Source organism: Equus caballus, chromosome 25 (genome assembly GCF_041296265.1).
Source record: "Equus caballus isolate H_3958 breed thoroughbred chromosome 25, TB-T2T, whole genome shotgun sequence".
NCBI lineage: Eukaryota > Metazoa > Chordata > Mammalia > Perissodactyla > Equidae > Equus > Equus caballus.
Window position 1 is genome coordinate 43,559,256 of NC_091708.1, and position 22,499 is coordinate 43,581,754.

Genomic DNA, 22,499 nt, shown 5'->3' on the forward strand with positions numbered 1-22,499 from the left:
TCAGCAGCAAGCCCATGCCTGGCCCACAGCAATGGACACTTCTCAATGAGTCACTTCCAGGTACTGAGCTGGATCCAGGGTTTCTACTCATCGTCTCTAACCTGCACAACCCTCTGCAAAGGAGGTGTCATTATCCCATTTTTACAGACGGGGCAAGTGAGGCTCAGAGAGGTTGGCCAACTTGCCCAAAGTCACACAGTGGGCAAGTGCAGAGCTGGGATCTGATTCCAAGTCTTTGAGTCTCCATTTTCCTTCCTCCCAATGACACCTGCAGGTGTTTCCTTTAGTCCTGTCCTCAGCTGTGAATCTGTGGGGTTCTGCGGCCCCTGGGGAATGGTACGTCCCTTGACTCCCAGGCTCTGGGTTTGTCTGGGCAGGAGTTGGGTGGCAAACTTCATTCCAGAGACCCTTCCTGTTTACTTTAACCAGAATTCCCCTAAACAGATCTGTCAGGTGCGCGGGGGGTGGGTGCGGGTTCCAGATTTGCATGGGAGGCTGGTCTGGGCTCCACAGCAGCGCCCAGTTCGAGCAACGCAGGCCTGGCTCCTGCAGTCAGAGGAGGGCGGCCTCTAGCAGCCGGGCCATCAGAGCCAACGGAGCTCGGAGACTGAGGCTCCCTGCCCTCCTCCCGTCCATCTGCAGAGAAAGTGAAGCCCAGAGAGGGCAAGGTTCTGGCCCAAAGCAGCAGGCCAGGCCTGGAACAGGCTCCTGACCCCCCGGGGTGAGGGACCTGCCCTGCACCTCCTATGTCAGGGAAAGTGTGAGCCTGGGTGCTAGGGACACACGCACACACACACACATGCGCACACACAAGCACAGAGGCTGGTTTGCATGCTCCTTGTTTGCTAAACAAAACCACACCAATATGGGGATTTCAGCCTCTTCTGCAGCAGGGCTGGGTGAGGAAGGGAAGCTGAGCCACAGGGGAGCCAGACAATTCGTCTTTCTTTGTCGCTGAGGTTCAGGGAGGGGGGATGTAGATCGTGGGCCCCTCCACTGAGTGCCCACAATGGTGAGGGGGGGACACTGCAGCCTCAGAGCAGTGGGGGCTGGAACCCCATGTGCATATCAAACAGAGTGTGGGCAGGTATGGGGGCCTTGAAACCTGCTTCCTGGGAGGTGTCAGCACCACATGGAGGGGCCTGGTGGGGGCTCCCCCAGCCCCAGAAGGCAGTCATTGGGATTGGGGGCTGCTCAGAGTGCTCCCTGCTCCGGTGCCCTGAACCAGAGAGCAATGCCCCTGCCCTTCCCCATCTCCACCCCTCCCACTGCTGCGGGAACCCCAGGGCCATCACAGGAAGGATGGGGAGGATGGGAAGGATGGGGGAGGAGGGGGATGGTGGGGGAGGAGGGGGAGGAGGGGGAAGGAGGGGGAAGGAGGGGGAAGGAGGGGGAAGGAGGGGGAGGCTGGGGGAGGATGAGGGAGGATGGGGGAGGGTGGGGAGGATGGGGGAGGATGGGGAGGAGGGGGAAGGAGGAGGAGGCTGGGGGAGGATGGGGGAGGATGGGGAAGGAGGGGGAGGATGGGGAAGGAGGGGGAGGAGGGGGAGGATGGGGGAGGATGGGGGAGGATGGGGGAGGATGGGGAGGATGGGGAAGGAGGGGGAGGATGGGGAGGATGGGGAAGGAGGGGGAGGATGGGGGAGGATGGGGAGGATGGGGAAGGAGGGGGAGGATGGGGGAGGATGGGGAAGGAGGGGGAGGATGGGGAGGATGGGGAGGATAGGGAAGGAGGGGGAGGATGGGGGAGGATGGGGAGGATGGGGAGGATGGGGAAGGAGGGGGAGGATGGGGGAGGATGGGGAAGGAGGGGGAGGATGGGAGAGGATGGGGAGGAGGGGGAAGGAGGAGGAGGCTGGGGGAGGCTGGGGGAGGCTGGGGGAGGATGGGGGAGGATGGGGATGGTGGGGGAGGATGGGGGAGGATGGGGGAGGATGGGGGAGGCTGGGGGAGGCTGGGGGAGGATGGGTGAGGATGGGGAGGATGGGTTTCACGGGCAGAGCTGCGGCCAAGAGGAGGCTTGCAGATTGGTGCCAGACAACACAACAGCAGCAATTTTCACTCCAGTGGGTGCAGAGCTCCCCACCGAAGTTCTATCTCCTTCAGGATGCGGGGCTGTGCTCATCATACTGGGACTGGAGGGGCCCAACTCAGTGGGTGCAGTGGGGCGCCACCCAGCTGCCTGTCCATGATTGGAGGGGCGCTGAATCCCCCCGTCCACTTCCACGTCCCACCATCTGAGTCACAGCGTGTGAACTGGTGGGCACTGTCCAGCACCCCCTGTGAAGACAAGGACACAGCTTCTCTTTGCTACACAAGGGAACAGGCCCAGGGAGGGGACGGTGGCCCTGGTCATACCGACTCTTAGCAGCAATGCCACACAGAATCCAGGTTTTCCAACCCTGAGTCTAGTGGTTTTTCTGCTAGGGCCATGGGGTTGATTGCCCCACTCCAGGGGACTCTGTTTACGTAGGAGATGGTGCAGGTGGTGGCCTCTGAAGTTGTGTGGGGAGATGCGGGGACAGACGCTTCTCAGCCTGCAGTGCTGCCCCGGCTGCTGAGGGTTGGGTGGGTGTGTATGGGAGCACGTGGGATTGCAGGGTGGCACCGGTATCTCCACCTGGAGTATCAATTTACTCAATCATAGCTAACAAAACCAATATTTTAATATTAAAACAAACTGGCCACATTAGGGAGCAGAATGCAAAACCTGAATTAATTTTCAGATAAAATTCCCATCAGTGGTGGCAGCTTCAGGCTACATCCCCAGCCCCTGTGCTGTGTCTTGCCCCAGACGTGGGAGCAGCCCTGCCCCAGAGCAGGCCACACCCCAGCAGGGCAGCCAGGCCCTGCCAGCCCTGGGACCAGGACCCCCTGAGGGACAAACCGGGAGATGCCCAGCGGACCCCTCCATGGAAGTCACTGCCGAGGATGGAAATATGTCTCCCAGGGCCAGCCCAGGCATTTGTGTGTGTGTGGCTGACTTGGCCCCAGCCTGTCCCCATCTGCCACTGCCCAGAATGGAGTGCACTGGCCTGGAAGGAATGGATGGACCGAGGCGAGGAGGCAGGGCATGGGCGCTGGGGCAGTGGGGGAAGCGGAAGGATGTAGGGATCTGGATTATCTAGAAGAATAGCACCTATTCTGAAAGTTCCCCAGAGACCAAACACACTCCCTGCCCATCACCTAAAGAATCAACTCCCGGGCTCTGGCCGTGACCTAACCTTCACCGCCCTAGACGGGCTCTCGCTCAGTGTGGGCGCAGGCTACTCCAGAGGGAAGGAGCAGAACAGATAAAGGGGTAGAGCAAGGGATAGAAGAGAGGTGACCAGAGAATGGCAAGGAAACTGTGCCGGCTAAAAGTGTAGGATGTGGGAATGGCCACACGTAATGGGGCAGAGTGTGGCACGGGCCGGGGGTGGCAGGAGAGACCCAAGACCCAGAAGAGTCTTCCAGAGGCACCAGAACCATTGACAACTTTGGAGACCAGGGGAGGAGCCAGAGAGACAAGGGAGCTGAGCTTTCGAGAGCCGATTTATGGTGGGCACACAGAGTGGCCTGAGGAGCGCAGTGGGAGCACTGGGGGCTGGATGCTGGTTCAGAGTCAGTATAGGGAGAGACAGCAGCACCAACCTCGCCCTGAGCTCCTCCTCAGCTCCCTGCTGAGGCTGGTGCGGGAGGGGAGGGCTCCCCAGGGTGGAGAGGTGGACAGACAGAAGAACACCCAGCACCGTCCTGCTCCCCTGGAGTTCTGCACAAGCAGCAAAGTCTTCCCCCCAAAGACCCTTAGGGAATTCTCGATGCCATTTCTCACCCTGGGCCTTTGCCCACAGGGTTCCCTTGGCCTGGAATGCTTCATTCCCTCCCCTGAACCCTTGAAACCCAGCTCAAATGCATGGAAATTTTCAATGTGTACTCACCCCACAACCCTCCACTCCACTGCCAGGAATTTATGTTAAAGAAATAGTTGTGGACGGGCACAGATTAGCCGCAAGACCACCTTCTGAAGCCCATTGGTAATGGAAGGAAAAAAAAAAACAGAAATTGGAACTATCCTAGACTCCCACAAGAGGAGATTGGCTAAGCTACCGATGGTGCATCCAGACAATGGACGTCCATGTGGCCATTGCAAGGAGCCAGTGTGCTTCACAAGGACTGAGCGGAGGGGGCCTGGGCACTGATGTGGGGTGAGAAATACTCAGTTCACGATAGCGTGCTGGTTCTGTAAATAACAGCACAACGTACATTTGTAGATGCTCAGAGAAACAAATCTGAAGCAAGTCCACCAAACCACTGCTGGCAGTTGTTTCTGGGGGCCGGGAAGGAGGGCTGGATTTCAGTCTCAATGCGATCTATAAAAGAGACTAGGAGTCATATGTGTGTGTGTGTATATATATATATATATACACATTTTCTTTTTCTGAAAAAATTGAAGAGAAAATAGATTTTGCAGAATAAATGTGTCACATAGGAAGCTGTTCACGATATCTTAAGTGAAAAAGTGGTTTAAAAATCAGTATACACCATACGATTCCATTTTGTTAATTACACACATGGAAGGAAGTGTGCGAGGATAAAGGGCGGCGTATCGCCAGCGAATACAGGGGGTTGCGCGGACTTTTTTCTCCTTATTTTTCAGTGCGTGTGTTTTATTCTTCTGCAATGGGCATGCATGATAACATTATCGCTGGTGTTAAAAAAAGACTCCCTCTGCACAAATAGCATTTCTCTGACTTAAGGTTTGCCTTGCCGCCCCTCCCTGCGAGCTACCGGCCCCCCAACCTCCCATGGGTGTCCGTGCACAGCTCCACGGGGCAGGTTCCTTTCTCCCTTACCAGTGCTGGCTGGCTGGCTCCCAACCTCCTAGCCCCTGAGCCACTTCCCGGCAGAGACTGGGTCCAATCCTTTGCGTCCTAACCCTTAGCTAGGGCCCAGCTCCTAGCACATTCCCAATAAGTAGATCCCCAGTAAGTGACCCCCACAGATGGATGTGCAACCCCTTCAGGGCCCCGGCTTCTCCTTGGCAGCTGGGGTGGAAACCCTAAGGCTTGGGAGCCATGGGGTGGCCACTAGACATGCAGCTCTTCCGGGGAGTCCCAGCTCTTCCTCCTGGCCTTGGTGGAGGGCTGCCCTGTCCCACCTCCCTGGAGTCCAGCTGCAATTGGGCCCCAGTGGGAGACAGGCAGAGCCTGGGGTTCCAATGTTGAGGGGGTGGCACTGCAGGAAGGCCGAAGGAGGGAAATCTGAGGCAGGGGCATGGGCTGAGCGGCCGTGCCCAGGTTTGGCCTGATAAGTTTATCAAACGGTGCCGGCTGCCAACCGTCAGCCTGGAGCGGGCCAGCAGGCTTGGGCAGGAGGACGCTCCCGGTGATAGCGCCTTCCAAGTGTTATCAGGGGCCTGGTGGCCCAGAGAGCGGGAAAAGGGGAGCAGGAGAGAGAGAGAGAGAGAGACAGGCTTCCATCCAGTTCACCCCAACGACAAGAGCCAGGGAGCCGCACGAGCAAATGCAGCGCAGGCTGGAGAGCCCACTTCTCCCCAGTCACAGCCTCCCAGGCTACAAAATGGGACTGATGCTTCCCAGCGCTCCTGCAAGGCCTAAAGAAAAGGTGTCCTTCTCTGGAAGGTTCTGTGCCCCAGAATGCCTGAGGGAGCAGGAGAACACTTCACCATTCTTTCCCACTCCAGCCTTTTCTCTTCCTGCCCTGGTGGTCTCAGGGTGAGAGACTCAGTTCTCTTTTAGGGACACCCCTGAATGTCCAGCCTGGCACTTGTGACCGTCCCGGGAATTACCACTGGGGGAGTTGGGTATGTCATCATCCCTGCCTCACGAATGAGGAAACTGAGTCTCAGAGAGAGTGTAGACAGGGGTGGGAGGATGAGGACGCACGAGGCTGGGAGTGGGAAGAACAGAAGAGGAGGGATGGGAGGCTGAGGCCTGTGTACCCCCCAAGGTTCAGAGGTTCTGCAGGAAGCGCCCGTGATCCACACGGGGGGCGTTCTGGAGTGAGTGCTGCTCCCCGGCCCAAAGCGCAGGCGCACAGGCAGCCTGACCCGCTGGAGGCAGAGGCCGACTCCGAGGTCCACAGGGTTATCTTGTGGGGTGGCATCAAGGTGAATTTTTAAAATTAGCTTTTCTAGACTTTTTGTAGGTTTTCCATGATTTCTATAATAACTACATGGGGTTTTTTTTGGGGGGGGGGAAGAAAGGTGATGCGTTTGTTTTAAGAGGGAGAGAAGGAGACAGGGTCCCAGCCAAGGGTCCCTGGTAGGCCCAGAAGCAGTCTGCAGGCGCCCGCCTCTGCCCAGCCTGGGGCATGAGCAGAGAGCCAGGCCTGCCAGTGTCTGTAGAGAGGACAGCCGTGTCCCCTAGAGTCCCCTGTGACAGGCTGGACCCAGGACCCTTCCAGAGGCACAAAGACCCCCCTAATGGGTTGGAAAGTATTCACGCATCTATTCACATTTGAGCACCTGCCGCCTGCTGGGCACCATTCTAGGTGGTGAGAGAGGGCAGTGGGGAAAACCCACACAGTGCCCACCCTCTCGGAGCTCAGCGGGGACGCAGAGGAAAAACAGACAAAGGCAGCGGGAACAGAATGTAGGGAACGGGCGTCGATGTGGGGATCCCCCTGCTCCAGGGTGGCCAGGGGGACCTCACCGAGGGGCACTGAGTCGTCCCCTCCTGCAAGAGAGAGGTGGGGTAGGAGAGAGCCCTAGACAGAGGTCGGGAGGCTGAGATGTCACTCTGGTCCCCCCTTGGCTGGGTGACTCTCAGACACTTCCCTCTGGGCCTCAGTTTCTCCCGTCTGTAAGATGACGCCTGTGGTCTTTAGAAATCTCTAGATTCAGCCTGCATGCTCCAGGGTCCAAAGATTTCCTTTCATCTATTCTTGAACAAGAATGGGTGCAGGTGTGGCAACTGAGGGGACAGCCAACGGAGCTGGCACATCCACGGGCCTGTAGCACACACGGGTGTGGGTGAGTGTCGAGACACGAAGCACGGTATGAAACTAGGGGAGAGAGAAAGTGGTGCCTCACACATTTTTGCAACTTAGACCTCCGCTTGGCATTACTGATAATAAACTGATATCTAATACTCATTGCACTTAAGAAGTGCCAGGCACCACTGCAAGCACTTTACGTAAATGAACTCTTCGAGGCAGGCATTGCTGTTACCTCCACTTTCCTGAGGAGGAAACTGAGGCCAGAAGTTAAATAACTTGGTAGGTGCCCAGGCGGCTCACTGTTGCCTGAACCTGTCAACACCTCCTGACTCTGAGCCTCCGCTCTTTCCGTACTTTACCCTCAAATTAACGGAGTAGTTATCCCTGCCGATGGCTCTGACCCTGGAGCACAGGCCCTGAGCCGCTCGGCTCCCGAGGCGCCCTCCTGCCCCTGTGACATGGATGCTCCGGGCTGCACTCCTGAGCTGCTTCTGCTGACAGCTGGAGCCACAGACGCCAGAATGAAGCTCCGAGTTATTTCTGCAGAGGGTGACTTGGGACTTCCTCCCGGATCTCTTAAAAATAAAGGGTTTATCGTAGTCCTCAGGCCCCTTCCTCCACGCGAGGAACCCTGACATGATTTCTGGGGAAGGCCGGAGCCCCCAGGCCTCTCTCGGCCCTGCGAGGACTTATCTCTGAGCTCAGCTGGGCAGCAGGAAGGGAGTGAAGCGACCACCGCGGGCAGCTCTTCCTGCCCCAGAAGCCCCTTTTAGGGCAGCAGGGGATGTGGCCACTGACTCAGGGGTGTCAATCACCCCTCTTCCCCGGGGCTGCGGTTGCCCACTGGGCTCTGGGGGGAATCAGAAATCAGGGGGGCAGAGAGAGCTCTGGGGCAGCCTCCAGCACGTCCAGCCTGGCCTCTGCTCCAGGCCTTCCCGCTGCGCCCAGCAGGACCCCGGCTCTGTCTGTGGCCCCCCGCCATGCAGTGCTGGTGAGGTGTCTCTCTCCACCAGACGGCCGGGCCCTGCAGAGGCTGGGGGACCGGGCACTGAAGGTCAGGCTGCTCTGCAGGGAGAGTGAGGGGCCAGGAGGTGGAGGCTGTGGAAAGGCAAGACAGGGCCCAGGTTGGGGCCACCTCTCCCTGCCACTGGCAGCAGCGGGAGGCGGGGGGGGAGGGGGTGCCAGGGGCCAGCCCACACCCTCTGGGGATTTCTTCCCACCTTGCAGACCCCAGACTTTCAGTCCCAGTGGAAGGTAACTCCTCTCAGGGTTTTGTGGAGAGAACCCCAAGACTCTGCTCAACAAGCATTTGCTGGTGAGTTGGGCCCTGGTAGATAGAGTAAGACCCAGGAGAGGGGACGCCTAGGGGACTCAGGGAGGCTGAAGGGCCACTGAACCCAACCCCAGGGTCAGGAAAGTCTTCCTGGAGGAAGCAGACATCTGAAAGATGACAAGAATTTGATCTGTCAAAAGTGGAGAGGGCTGTCCCAAGCTAAGAAATCAGCAGGTGCAAAGGTCCGGGGGAGACAAAAGTCCTCCACTCTGGCCCCAGCTCCGCTCTAACCTCTTGGGGGCTGGGAGTCTGTCAGTGTCCCCCTTGGGGCTGAGGGAGGCCAATGTGTAAAGCAGGGATGACTTAGAAGGGTCCTAGGAACCATCCTGTGGGGACTCAGTGCCAGCCTCATTCCCCTCAGCTTGTTGTGGGCTCTCACGGTCCCTGCCATCCAGTCCCCTCTGGCTCACGGCATGCCCACCACGGCCGGCCCGCCTCTGGACTCCTCTGGGAGGAAAGGTCAGGCTCCCTGAGCCAAGCAAACCCAGGGCAGCTCTGCAGAAGCCAACAATCTTAGCTGGAAACCGTCACAGTTCGGGGTTTCCTCCCGGCCGGCTCCCCAGCACCCCTCAGCCCGGCCTCAGACTTATCACTGCCCTCCAGCTGCCTCGCCCCCAGCCCCCTCCAACCACCTCCCCCGGATGATTCAGCAAATCTTCCCTCCCTGGGGGGAAAACAAGGGTGAAAAATCACAATGTCAGATTACAAAGCCCCAACTGTAGGGCAGGCCCCTGGCAGGGAGATAAGGGTCCCTCCGCCCTCAAAGCCCCTCTGGCAGATAAACCTTCTAAGGCTGCTGCAGCTGTGGGGGCCACAGCCTGGGCCTTGTGGCTGGCGGGTGGAGGGACAGGGACGGACAGGCCGTTGGGTGGTCCTGCCGGGGCTCGGGGCCTGGCCATCACGCAGCGAGCTGGGCAAAGAGGAAGCACTTGCTGTTGTGGGTGCTCGTGTTGCCATCCCACCCCAGCCCGGGGGGGAGAAAGAGAAGGGCGGGGGCCTTCTCAGAAAGCTCAGTGGGAGGGTGCCCACAAATGCCCTCCACCCTGGATGTCCCTTTGCCAGCTCGGCCTGCAAACCGTGCTACGTGCAGGGCCAGCTGTGTTGAAGAAGTGCCGGCGCCCTCCGCAAGAAGCCATAGGAGAAGGGAGGAGCAGGGATGCCATTCCCAGGCCAGGAGCCACCCTTGGGGAGGGCCGGCTCAGCCACAGCAGCCCTGGAGACCTCTCCAGGAATCCTGCCTCTCCAGGCCAGAGCTGGCCAGACCCAGGGACCTGCTCTAGGGCCCTGACTCCATCTCAGGAGACCTCTGGACGTGGGGAGTGAGGCCAGGGGAGGGGGCTTCCTCCACCACTGGATTCAGACAGAGGGAATGATTAGTCTGAAGTTAGGCCTTGGGCGGGGTTCTGTCACCTTAGGCAAGTCACTTCTCTCTTTTGGGCCCTCTTGCTCGTCTGTAAAATGACAGTGATAATAACCGCCCCCTGTCCTGGGGAGTAAAGCCCATAGTCAGGGATGAGTGGCTCCAGACAGTCTCTGGTCTCTGTTTCCAGGGCTGGGGATCGGTATCTGGTTGTATGGGGGTGGCTTGGGGACAAGTGCCCACACAGTGCTCAGCGCTCGGCGCACAGGGCCAAGAGTCCGGCTACCGCTCCTCCCTTCTCTGCGGAAGCTCTGCGAGGGCCCTGCTCAGGAACAGCGAGGATGGCTAGGGCGGAGTAGGTAACAGAGACAGTCCCCCAGGACAGGCTTGGGTCCTGATGCCCAACTGAGTGCCCCGAGCAGATGCGGACCTCCTCAAAGGTCTGCTGCCACTTTGGGGAACTCCCTGTCTACCTCTGGGTCTCAAGATGCAAAAGGAAGAGAGCGGGTCAAGGCGAGGTCTACACTGTCTTCACTCTAGAATTTTGCAAAATACCAACTGCTCACTGGGCGTGTGCTTGGCCCAAGGTACAGAGCCAAAGAGGCACGAAGAGCCCGTGGGCTTCAGAGCAGTATCGTTCACAGCAGCCAAAAGGGGCAGCACCCGAGTCCACTGACGGCGGGTAAACAAAGTGTGCTCGGTCCACACCATGCAATATTTCAGCCTTAAAAAGGAAGGACATTCTGACACCTGCCGCAACATGGATGAACCTTGAGGACATTATGCTAAGTGAACCATGCCATCCACAGAGGGACAAATAGTGTATGCTTCCAATGACATGAGGAACCTAGAGAGGTCAAGTTCGTACAGACAGAAGGTAGAATGGGGGTTGCCGGAGCTGAGGGGAGTGGGAATAGGGAGTCATTGTTTAATAGGCGGTGTTTCAATTTTACAAGATGAAAAAAGTTCTGGCGATGGATGGTGGTGATGGTCGCAACAACAATGCAAATGTACTTTTAATGCTACTGGCTGCACACACGTGGTTGAAATGGCAGATTTTATGTTATCTATATTTTAGCACCATTAAAAAAAAGCTGGGGGGTTACCGTGTGGCCTTGGTGTTTGCTGAACAAAGGCTTGAGAACCAGAGTCCAGCCCCAAAGAGCTCACGATCTGGGTAGAGAGACAGGGCAGGCAATGCCCCTCGGCTGAGGCCAGCCATGCCAGGGAGCCCCTGTCTGGGCTGGGGCATGGAGGGACCTTCAGGGCCGCCAGAGAGCTGCAGGGAGAGGCACTTCTCTCTAGGGATCAGTGACTGAGCACCCACAACGCAGCAGCCCCAGAACCCCCACGGCCTTCTCCTCCTCTTTCCCCCACACTGGCTTTGCCCACCTCTGGGTCTCCCAGAACGCTGTGCCCTCTGCCTGGAAGGTGCCTCCCTCGATTCTTCCCCAGGCTCACCCCTTCTCATTTCAACCCACATCACCCGACAAGGAGGGCTTGCCTTGTCAGTTATAGACCCTCACAGCCCCCAGCAATTCTCCCCACTGATCCCATCATGATTGCCATCACATAGCTATTTGTGCTGTTGTCTGAATACATTCCATGAAGGTGTTCACTGTTTCCCCAGCACCCCAAAAATAACTATTTTTCAATGGACGGATGGATGGATGGGCAAACAAACTAACGGGCCATGTTTAGTGGTCCATTAATCCTCCCCACCTTAGAGGGGCCAATGCATGTCAAGGCCCCAGGGCTAGACTGTGTGTGTGGGGGGGGGGGGGCGGCTTTCTAATCTTTTGCCTGACTGTGAATTGGAGTTTAGAACCAAGGCCAGTCCTACTGAGACTGTGTGGACTGTGGACCTGATTGAGAACTGCTCCCCAGGCCATCAGGCCAGAGCTGGGCCTGGGGGACAGCACCCACTACCGACCAGGAGGAGGAGCCCTCCATCCAAACACGGAAGGCCCATCCCGGAAGGGACCATCACCCACACTGCGCACTTCCCATGTAGATAGCGGGTGCTATTTGCCCGTTTTCCAGACATGGAAACTGAGGCACGGGCTTGTCCAAAGTTTGATGGAACTCTAAAGCACCTCTGCCTTCAGGCTTTTTAATCTGAAGTGTAAACTCTGCCCAAGGAATCGAGGGTTCAGTCCTGGCTGCAAGGCCCATTCTCTTCCCCAGAGCCCCAGACCCCTAGTCCTGGACGCCAAGTTCGCACGCTTGCAATGGGCAGGGTGCGAGGGGTCAGGACGGAGCCTGGAGGCTGGCAGCAGTTGTCAGAATGCCAGCACCCCAACCTCCCTCCCTCTTTACCTCCCCCCTTCTCCCCGTCCCCATCGCCCTTCCCTCTTCCTAGCCGCAGGAGGGGTCGCGGCCCTGGCAGGCCTTGAGGAGCCATTCATCCGTGCATTCCGTTCCCCGAGCGCCCCTGTGCAGCGCGGGGACCCCGGCCGGGTCTGTCCCGGCGGGGGTCGCCGCTGCTGACCGCGAGGCGAGGGGATACGCGAGGGGTGGGGGGACGTCGCCCCCTGGTGGCCGCCCGCCGGGGGCTGCGGAGGGCGGCTGCGCGCCTCCCGGTGCGTTTCTCTGGGGTCCTTACCCAGGCGCATCCTGAGCCATCAGCCGCGTGGGAGGGGCCGAAGCCCCCGCCACCAACAAACAATGGCGGGGGAGGAAGCAGATGCACCACGTACAGGGGCCTCTTCAAAGGCCGGACCGACACCCCTTCTCCGAGGTTACCCGGAGCTGAAGGGGAGGGCGGGACAAAGGCACGGAGGCCCTGTGGGGGGGGGGGGGGGGCCTGGAACCGCAGGGTTAGGAATTTGGGGGTAGGATGCAAAATGGGTGTGGTTGGCAGGGGGCAGGCGAGTCCAGGGGAGCAGGACCCCCAGACTCTGTTAAAGGGTTGAGTCGCCCCCAGCAATGGGGAGCCTCCGCAGGCCTGAGGCCACGCGGGAGGGGTCAGGTTTGCCTTTGAGGGAGAGAAGCGCCCCCTGGCTTCTGCAGGGGGAAGGCAATCACGAGCCCCTGCGAAGGCGGGGAAGCCCTGACACCGGGAGGTGGGGCTGCCGGAGGAGGTCAGGGGGCCCCCTCAAGATGAAGCAGCTCCCCTGTCCAGGGAGCCCGGCGGGCCGATGCTGGAGGATGGCCTGAGGCCCCAGAGGACTGTGACCCCACACAGCCTGGCCCCACGTGGGGGAGAGATTATCAATGCGGGGGGACATTTAGTGACGTCTAACAAAATCACAGACGCACATGCCCTTTGACCCAACAATCTCTCCAGATATCTAGCCCGTGTGTGAAGTGAAACGCAACAGTGATTCATTGCTACGTTGTATTTGCAGAAGGTTGGAAACAACCTAAGTACCCTTCGAAGAGGGCTGGCGACACAAATCCTGGGCCAGCCATTCAGTGGACTAGTGCGCGTCTATTCACAAAAATGAGGAAGCGCTGTCGGAATTGATAGGCAGTAGTTTCCATCCTAGATTGCCCAGTGAAAAAAGGAAGGTATGGAAGGGAGTGTTTGCGGTGGAGTAATTTATAGTTGACTTTAAACGATCAAGGAGTCGTATGGTAATCTCCAGGGAAGCCAGTAAAAGCACGTCAATTCTTTATTAGAGGGAAAAGAGAATAATAAAACCCATTTGTGGCTTAGTTCACTTTCTCAAGGGGGGTGGAGAATATATATACAGTTTTGCGTGTAACTGTGTAGATTCTGTCCAGAGAGATAAACAAGAAACTGATAACATTAGTCGCCTCCAGAGAAAAGATGATTCCAGCATCTGGGGAAAGGAGTGGGAGGGAGACCTTTGCACCAAAAGGTTTTGGTGTCTTTTGGATTTTGAACCATGTGTCTCTAGTTACCTACCTATCCCCTTGAAAGAACAATGTGAGTGGAGGCGGAGACCCGTTAGGAGGCGGTTTACAGTGGGTAAGTTGAGAGGTCGTGTGAGCTGAAGGGGGCGATGGAAGAGGTGGGAAGAGAAGACGGGGTCCCAATGCATCCAGGAGATGGAGTGGACCTTGGGGCAGTGGATGCTTGCGGGGGGCCAGGGCGAGTGGGGAATCCAGGGTGACACCCAAATTTCTGGTGCTGCCATTCCTGAGAGAGGCAGTCTTAGAGGAGCCGGGTTAGGGAAGAGGTTTGGGGAGAAGGGGATGAGGCCCAGTTTGGGCATCAGTTGTCTTTTTTCCCACTTTGGCCAAGATCCTCTCCACCTCCCATTTGGAGAAATTTCTTCCTGTGGGTGTTCTGGGGGGCGGGGACAGGGGCAGTTCCCAGACCATCCTTGCGTGTCTGAGTGAGCCCTGGACTCAAATGCCTCCTGGGTCACCCTCCGGGGCCCTTGGGCCCTGCCTGTTTTCCCAGCCTGATTGGTGAGGTGAGTCACGGCACAGGAACTAGAGAGTTCTCTAGGGGACTGAAATCTTCTGTATCATGACTGAGGTGGTGACTACATTCATATATTTGTTTAAACTCACCAAACAGTACACTTCAGCCGGACGTATTTTATTGCATGTAAGTTATACCTCAATAAAGTTGATTAAAATGTTTACACACCCACACATATGTGTATATGACAGGATAAAAATAGCACAAAAGGCAAGAGGGGTCTAAATATGTCTGCATTGTCATGGAAGTGGTAAAAGTACTAATTTATATTTGACTTTAATAGATTAAGGATTCAGATTCTAATCTTTAGGTAACCAGTAAAAGTATGCATAGCTATTAATTAGGGGGGGGAAATAGGATAGTGAAATATAATTAGTGTGAAAGAAGAAGAGAAAGGGGAGGAAAGGGACAGAACAGACAGGACAAACAGAAAACAAATAGGAATATGAAAGATTTCAACCCAAATATATCAGCATTACATTAAATATGAAAAGATTAAGTACTCCAGTTAGAAGACAAAGGATATTAGACAGGAGAAAAGGAAAACTCAGATGCATCCTGCCTACGAGAGACAGATTTAAAATATAAGGATGCAGAAAGATTGAAAGTGAAAATAAGGAAAGAGAGATATGTCATGAAAACCTGAGGCTAAACAAACCTCTTGTAGCTGTATTAATATCACTCACCTTAGACTTTCTTAGAGACAAAGAGGAAGATTTCATGATGATCAAAGGGCCGTTTCCCAGGAATATGTGACATTTCTAAATGCACGTGTACATAGTAACATGGACCTCAATTAAAAATAAAGCAGAATTGACAAAGTTAAGAGGAGAAATAGGCAAATTACAATCATAGTGGGAAATTTTAACACATCTCTTATAGATTGAACAGACCAACACACACACACAATCAAACAATTGAAATCATACAAAATATGCATGAGGAGGGGATGACGGGGGAACCCCATTACAGAGAGCGCAGACGTTAAAAAGACCCTAAGGGACGCTCCACTTTCTGTTAGGATGTAGAAAGTTGTGAAAGACAACTGCTCCCACCGTAACAATGGAAACATTCAGGTTAGTTCCAAGATTTGGGGGGCTTGAAGCTTGCACAATTTTAGGGTCCTTCTTTGGGCCAAAGAAAACAAAATTAAGAGTACAGAATTAGATGTAAAAGCAAATAGCTATTTAGGATGAGTAAAGAAGTCATAACGAATGATAAATTCTATATGACAAATGTAAAAGAAAATCAAGGGCCAACCCTGATGTTGCCATGCTGCGGTGGCGGCTCGCGTACAAGAACTACAGGGACCTATAACTAGAATATACAACTATGTATTGGGGCTTTGGGGAGGGAAAATAAAGAGAGGATGACTGGCAACAGATGTTAGCTCAGGGCAAATCTTTCCCAGCAAAAAAAAAAAACCTCATTCTTAAAAAGAAACATCTCCGGAGAGAATATTTATATTAATTGCCGACATCTGTTCATAGTACCTGTCTCCACATCTTTTGGCTACATACTCTTTGCTGGCCTCCTCATGCTAAAATGATTTTTTGATATTCTTTTCCACAGAGAGAATGGAAAGTCTTTAGCATGGTTGATCAAAATTTGGCTTTTGTTATTGCTAGCTGAGAACTTTTTTTGGCTTCACAGCTGTGGTCAAGGCTGCTGTGGTAAGATGGGAGCCAACGTGTCAGGAAGCATAGAGCGCGCTGCGTTGCCTCAGACGTGCTGGCTCTCTGCAGGGCTAGGCCCTGCACGGAATTCTGGTGAATTCTATTTTCTGTGACTCTCATCAGAAACAAACAAACAAAAAAAGTACCGTGCATTCACACTTGTATACTGTGCATTATCACGTTTATTCCAGACAGGAGAGAACTTCCATTATGACTGTCGATGAGAAACAAATCTTCTGCTTACAACTTTAAAAAAATTGTGGTGAACTACACATAACGTGAAGTTTACCATCTTAACCATTTTTAAGTGTCCGGTTCGGCAGTGTTAAGTACATTCACATTGTTGTGCAACCATCACCAACATCCATCTACAGAACTTTCTCCTCTCGCAAAACTGAAACTCTATATTCATCAAACACTAACTCCCTATTCCCCTGCCCCCAGCCCCTACTTTCTGTTTTCATGAATTTGACTACTCTAAGTACATCAGATAAGTGGAAGTTTACAGTATTTGTCTTTTTGTGACTGGCTTATTTCACTTTGCATAATATCCACAAGGCCCGTCCATATCGTAGCAGGTGTCAGAATGTCCTTCCTTTTTAAGGCTGAGTGCTATTCCGTTGTGTGGCTGGCCCACATTTTGTTTATCCATCATCTACCGGAGGACACTCGGGTTGCTGCTGCCTTTTGGCTCTTATGGATAACGCTGCTATGAACATGGGTGTGCATGCATGTCTTCAAGACTCTGCTCTTAATTCTTTTGGACATACACTCAGAAGTGAAATTGCTGGATCATACGGTCATTCTATTTTTTAATTTTTTGCGGAACTGCTGTACTGATTTCCACAGCGACTGTACCATTTTACATTCCTTTGCTTACGGTTTTACACGTCTGCTGATTGCAGGAGTTTTCAGACTGGCTTCTGGCTCTGACTGCTACATCACCTTTGGTCCTGGCCCTTCATGTCACAACACCAGTGAATTGTCACAGAAGGCGGTGGGAGTGTGTATTCCTGGAAGCCGTTCCTACATAGGTTGGCCAGCAATGAGTTCACTCTACACAGAAGTGATTCAGACCAGGCACACACGTTCCACTCCATCCAAACTGAACGCACTCCCAACTCGACTTCCCCTTAGCCAAGCCTCCCAAATACCAGTGGCCACTTCCTTGCCTCCCAACACAAGGGGAGGTGTGAGGGAGAGTGGTTTAGATGGAAAGAGACAGCAGTCTTAACCAATTGCAGTTAAAATATCTTACTTTTTCAATTTTGATAAAAACGTGCCCATGTGACACAACCATAAGGCACCCCTCAGGGCCTTGAAAAGAGCTACCTGCACTTGAGGGGGCCTGATGCTTAAATTTTATTAGCTTCATTGTAAATTTGCCTCTGCCTGGCACAATTCTGAATATATTTAACTTGGCGACATAAACTCTATTCATGAAGAATCTTTGAAGTTCAGTCCTCTGTGTATTTAGTTTAATTTTGCTTTGGAATGACAGGTCGACTAGGAAGGTGAATGTCCTTTGGAGCAGTCTGTCCACTTGGAGATAAAAGGAAAACTGAAACCTCTGTATAAACCTCATTCCTCAGGTCTCCATCATTTGTCACCCGGTGATGGGACCGTGTGGGAGGGACTCCTGGTCCTGCGCGAGCGTGCAGGCTTGTAGAGTGGGAAAGGAGTGGCCACGCCTCCCCGCGGTCCGACCTGATCGGAAGCAGGCTGCCGACCCCGGCCCAGCACAGGTCTCTTGGATGGCTCTGCTCCCAGCGGCCCCGCGTCTCATCCTTCAGAGGCCACTTCGCCCTTTTCTCCGGGTGTCATGGACGCAGATGACCACCAGGTGGCGGTGTTGCCCACCAGGATGCTCTATCGCCATCTCGTGGCCGAAAGTGTACGTACGCCTGAGGGTGCAGTGAGAATCCAACCTGGGCTGGGGAATATTCAACACCCACTGGCTTGCTTCCTAGACTGACCTGCAGCCCGGCAAAGAATATTCAGGGGGCCTGAAGAAAACATTTCCCAAAGCCCTCCTTGTCCTCAGCTAATAGAGGATGAATACCGCCCCATCCCAGGTCCCTCCATAAAAGAGATTCCCCAGCCAGTAATCACTATTCAGACCCTGGACGGGAGTCAAACATGGAGGTTGCTGGGTGGCAAGGAGTGTCAGGTCGCATCCCCACCTCTGCCCCATGGGATTCGGCCCTACCAATCAGCCAGCAGCCACTTTCCACCCCGCTGGGTCACCTCTTCAGACAGGTGTCATGTGTCCTCAACCAGAGAGCAGGGGCTGGGACTCCGCTGGACGCTGGGACAGACAGCTGAGGGCTGGGCGTGGCACCTCGTCAGTGCTTGGGGGCTGGGACATTGCGTGGCACCCCACCTACTCCTGCACGGGGGTGCCCAGCTGCCCAGGGAGGATCTGAGCTTGTGCGGACGTGGGGGAGAACTCACTTTGTGACTCCCTGGGAGGAGTGGAGTGGGGCATGTTGGGGAAAGGCACTGGCAGGTCCAATGGCAGGAAGACAGTGAGCATACACTGGGCTGTTTTTCCTCGATTCCCTCAGTGCCTGGTGTTCCATTAGGCGTTGATTGGTTTCATTTGCTTACTGTCTGTCTCCGCTAATCAGACGTGAGCTCTGCCAGCGCCGGGCTCGTGGTCTTCCCTGCCGTGTCGTCTGAGCCTAGCAGAGGGTCCCACATACAGTGAGTACCCCGGAAGCCTTTGTTAAATGCCTTGCTGCAATTCAGCCACCCAAGCTGCGGGTGTAGCATTTAATGCTGGGCCATGATGATAGCAAGTCAGCATCTCGGAAAGAGCGCCTCCCCGGGAATGGGGTGTCTCTGATCTCTTGAAAGGCGTGGGGGTGAGGGGGGAGACCGGCCGTGCGGTGAACGACTTCCAGTAACTCAAGAGAGAATGAAAACTGCCCCACTCATGACAGGAAATATCATGACTCAAAACTGAATCCTGAAAATCTCTAGCAAGTCCAGGACCCTGTGCTCCTGTGTCAGCCTCCTGGGGCTGCCGTGACAAATGACCACAAAGGGTGGCTTAACACCCAACAGAAATTGATTCTCCCAGTTCTGGAGGCCAGAAGTGCAAAATCAAGGGAACAGCTGGGCCACACTTCCTGCCAAGGCTCTCGGGCAGGATCCTTCCTTCTCCCAGCTTCTGGGGGCTCCTGGCAATCCTTGACCTGTGACCCCACCACCCCAATCTCTGCTTCTGTGATCACATGGCCCCCTCCTCTTCTGTGTGTGTCCAAGCTCCCTCTGCCTTTCTCTTTGATGAAAATAAGAATAATAAGAGGTTTTCACATATTGAGGTGTGTGGGGAAGCCATTCTGGTTTGACCCTGATTCGGCCTAAAACTTGTTTTTCCCGGAGCAGCCTGACTCAGGGCCCCAAACACGCACTGTGCATGGGCTTCACGCATTTCCCCAGGCACAGAACGCGCTCTTTAAACACAGGGATGGGTGTCTCCCTTTCTCTGAAACCCACACCAGTACTTCTTTGAAGATAAGCTTTTCTTCCCAGAGAACCAAGGTCAAGTTGACCTGCCGTGTATGTCTCAACTGCAGCAAAACATTTCCTTGTGACTTTGGGGGAAAAAAACTGTATTCCTGGCATGCTTGATGTACGTCCTTTGTTCTGAAATGGTGTGTAACCATGCTCTAAACCACGCTTCTCCGGAGAGCTTTCTTCCCTGGGAAAATAACACTTCTGGGCTGGTCCTCAGCATTGGCTCATTAAATATCTATTCTTTCTTTTCTATAGATTGGTTATTGATTATTAGTGTCGACATCTAAGGACCTCGTCATTGGATTTAGGGCCCAGCTGGATAACCCGGGAAGATCCTCTGTCTCAAATTCCTTAGCTCAGCCACATCTGCAAAGACCCTTTTCCCACATAGGTCAGCTTACCGGGTGCTGGGATCAGGGCATGGGTGTCCATTGGGGGCCACCCTTCAGCACACTTCACTTCCTCAGCCTGTGCTCGTCTTTGCCTGTGTAACACACAGCACGCCAGGTGGGAGGATCACGTTCTGTCTGTCTCCTTCTCCAGGAGGATCTACTGCCAAGGCCAAGATTCCCCTGAGATCCGAGTTGTGCCAGAGAGGGCCAGTTCCCTGGCCTGTCAGGGAGAGGGTCTCCAGTCTGGGAAGGGCAGATCAGCCACAGGGGTTGGCAGTGGGAGGTACACCTTCAGTGTCTTGTGCCAGAGGTCCCCCTCCTTTCCCTGGGCAGCACAGGCTGGTCACCAACACCAAGCGTCCTTCAGCAGCTGTGTCTCTGCTATGTGGGAGCTCTCTGTACAGGCCGCCCGTGCCCCCATCACAGACTAGTGCAGCGTGGGGAGAGCTGCAGGGACCCGGAGGCTTCCGTCCAATGGGATGAAAACTGCCGCCCTGCAGGGGCACAAGGGTGGGGAGGACGCCCTGGAACTGGGCAGGGACGGTGCCCCTCAATGCACAAACATCAAGTGTCATTGTTGCCTGCTCTGAATGCTGCGATGTTTGGGGGAAAGTCACAGCTGCCTCTTTAACCAGGTTCCTGATCCTTGCTTGCCCCCTCTGCTCCCCGCTGGCCTCACTGCCCCATCCTTGACTCTCACCTCCCTGCCTTGGGTCTCAGATAGGACCAAGGCTCTGCCTGAGGGAAGCTTGGGCTGACGCCGTAGGCTGGCCCCTGACCTCCCCCTCACCCCAGAGCCTCTCCTCAGTTCCTGTGCACTTTGGGGATGCTCCTGTCTGATGAGCCTTGATTGAGTGTCCCCATGACCAGGGCCTGACCTAGAGGCTGCACTGAACTGAGGCTCAAGTAAGTCAAGTGGCCTCATCCACTCACTGAGTATTTCCTGAGCATCGGCTCTGTGCCCGGGCCCTGCCAAGGCCAGGGAAGGCAGGGGTGAGCCAGCCAGATGAGGGCCCGCCCTCCGGAGTGCTGCTCTGGGGCAGGAGAAATAGAACAGTGCTGCAGGCTCTGTGATAGGTGATCCTGGGCCACAGGCCCAGGGGATGGCACCAAGCTCTCCAGGCAAGGTGAACTCTAAGCAGAGTCCCAAAGGACGATGAGGAGTCAGCCGGGTGGTGGGATGGGGAACGGGTGGAGGAGCCACTGGAGACAGCGCCAGAGTGAGGTTTCATTCTAGAAAGATCACTTTTGCTTCCGTGAAGAGAAGAGTTTGGGGCAGACAAACCAGAGGGTCACTGGATTGGGGGACAGGCGGTGGTCAGGACCTCAGTGGACTCACTAAGGTTCTGAGTGGTTTGGAATCAGCTTTGCAGGTTCAGAAACTCAGTTCCTTCAATACCCAGAGGTAGACGTGCCATATTTAGCAAATAAAAACATACCTAGCTATCTGAATTTCAGATAAATAATGAATACATGTTTAGTATAAGTATGTCCCCAATATTGCATGAAATTAAAATTTAACTGTGCATCCAATATTTTATCGGTCAACTCTACCAGTGGTGGCAGAATCTTCAGGACTGGCTCACGTGTACCAAACTCACGGGGGTCTGATGTAAACACACCAATTTATTAACTTACAATTGTAGGCGGGGTAAAATATACATATGTTATTCAGATTCTCCTTTCTGGAAAATTAAACCAACCACCAGAAGATTGCTTGGTGAGCACAGAATGAGAACAAAAGGGCATTAAGAACTTTGAAATTTCATCCTGAGGCATGGAAAATTCTGGAGAACTATCCTGGCCTCATGGCACAGAATCTTCTTGGTGGTGGGATGCACAAGTTCCCACTGGAGAAGGCGGGTCAAGGACCGCTAAGTGCTCTCGTGCTGCGGCCGTTGAAACATGCGTGTCCTCCAGCTCCTCCATCACTTGCTGCTGGTTGACTCCTCATTGTACTCTCAGAGGGGGCCTTTCGTTCAAAGTTTTGGGGCTCCCAGCCGAGTCTTCTGATTATAATGACATATACTTCACACTCAGATTACACGTTCTTCTTTTGAAAACATATTTAGCGGTCTTCGCAACCATTTATTTGGTCTTCTTACATCCATCTAGAACAAGGAAGTAATCTTCTCTTGATTCAGAGATCATTTCAGAGACTTGGGATACCCAGATCTAAGGGGTCCCTTGCTCTTCTGATTCTCAGCTCCTAACCTCCTCAGATCCAGTCTCTTCTTTCCATTTCACTGCCACTTGCCTGGCCCCGGCAGCGTCTCTCGCCTGGATTGTGCAGCCTCTCAGCTGGTTTATCTGAGTCCACTTTCACCCTCTCTGATCCATTCTCTACACAGCAGCCAGAGTCTTTTAAATATGTGAATCAGCTCATGGCACTCCCAGCATAAAACCCTTCAAGGGCTGTTCATCACACTCAGAAAAAGCCAGCCCCTTAGGTACATCCCTTTTGGGACCTGCATTTCCTCCGCTTTGCTCCCTATAGTTTCGTCTTCTGTCACTTCCTAGAATGGGCCACGCTCCTGCTTCAGGGTCTCCCACACAGCCTCTTACTTAACGGTTCTCTCCCTTTAGATTCTGAATAGTACCAGCACACCATCGGCGCTTAATAACTGTCTAAGAAATGGGGTGAAATGGGTCTACAGTGAGCCATTGATGACTAGGTAGCTGGTAACTAAAGTTTTCTTCCTTTTTGCAATTACTGATCATAGCTTTTAGCTGCTCCCCCGCCCATTGTCAACCGTGCTGCTTAGGCAGTACGCTGTCTGACTCCCACTGGGCTCCTATAGAGAACATCTCCCTGGAGCCTGGGTCACCATGGTCATGGGTGTGGGAGCCGTTTTTCAGGAATTAGAACCCC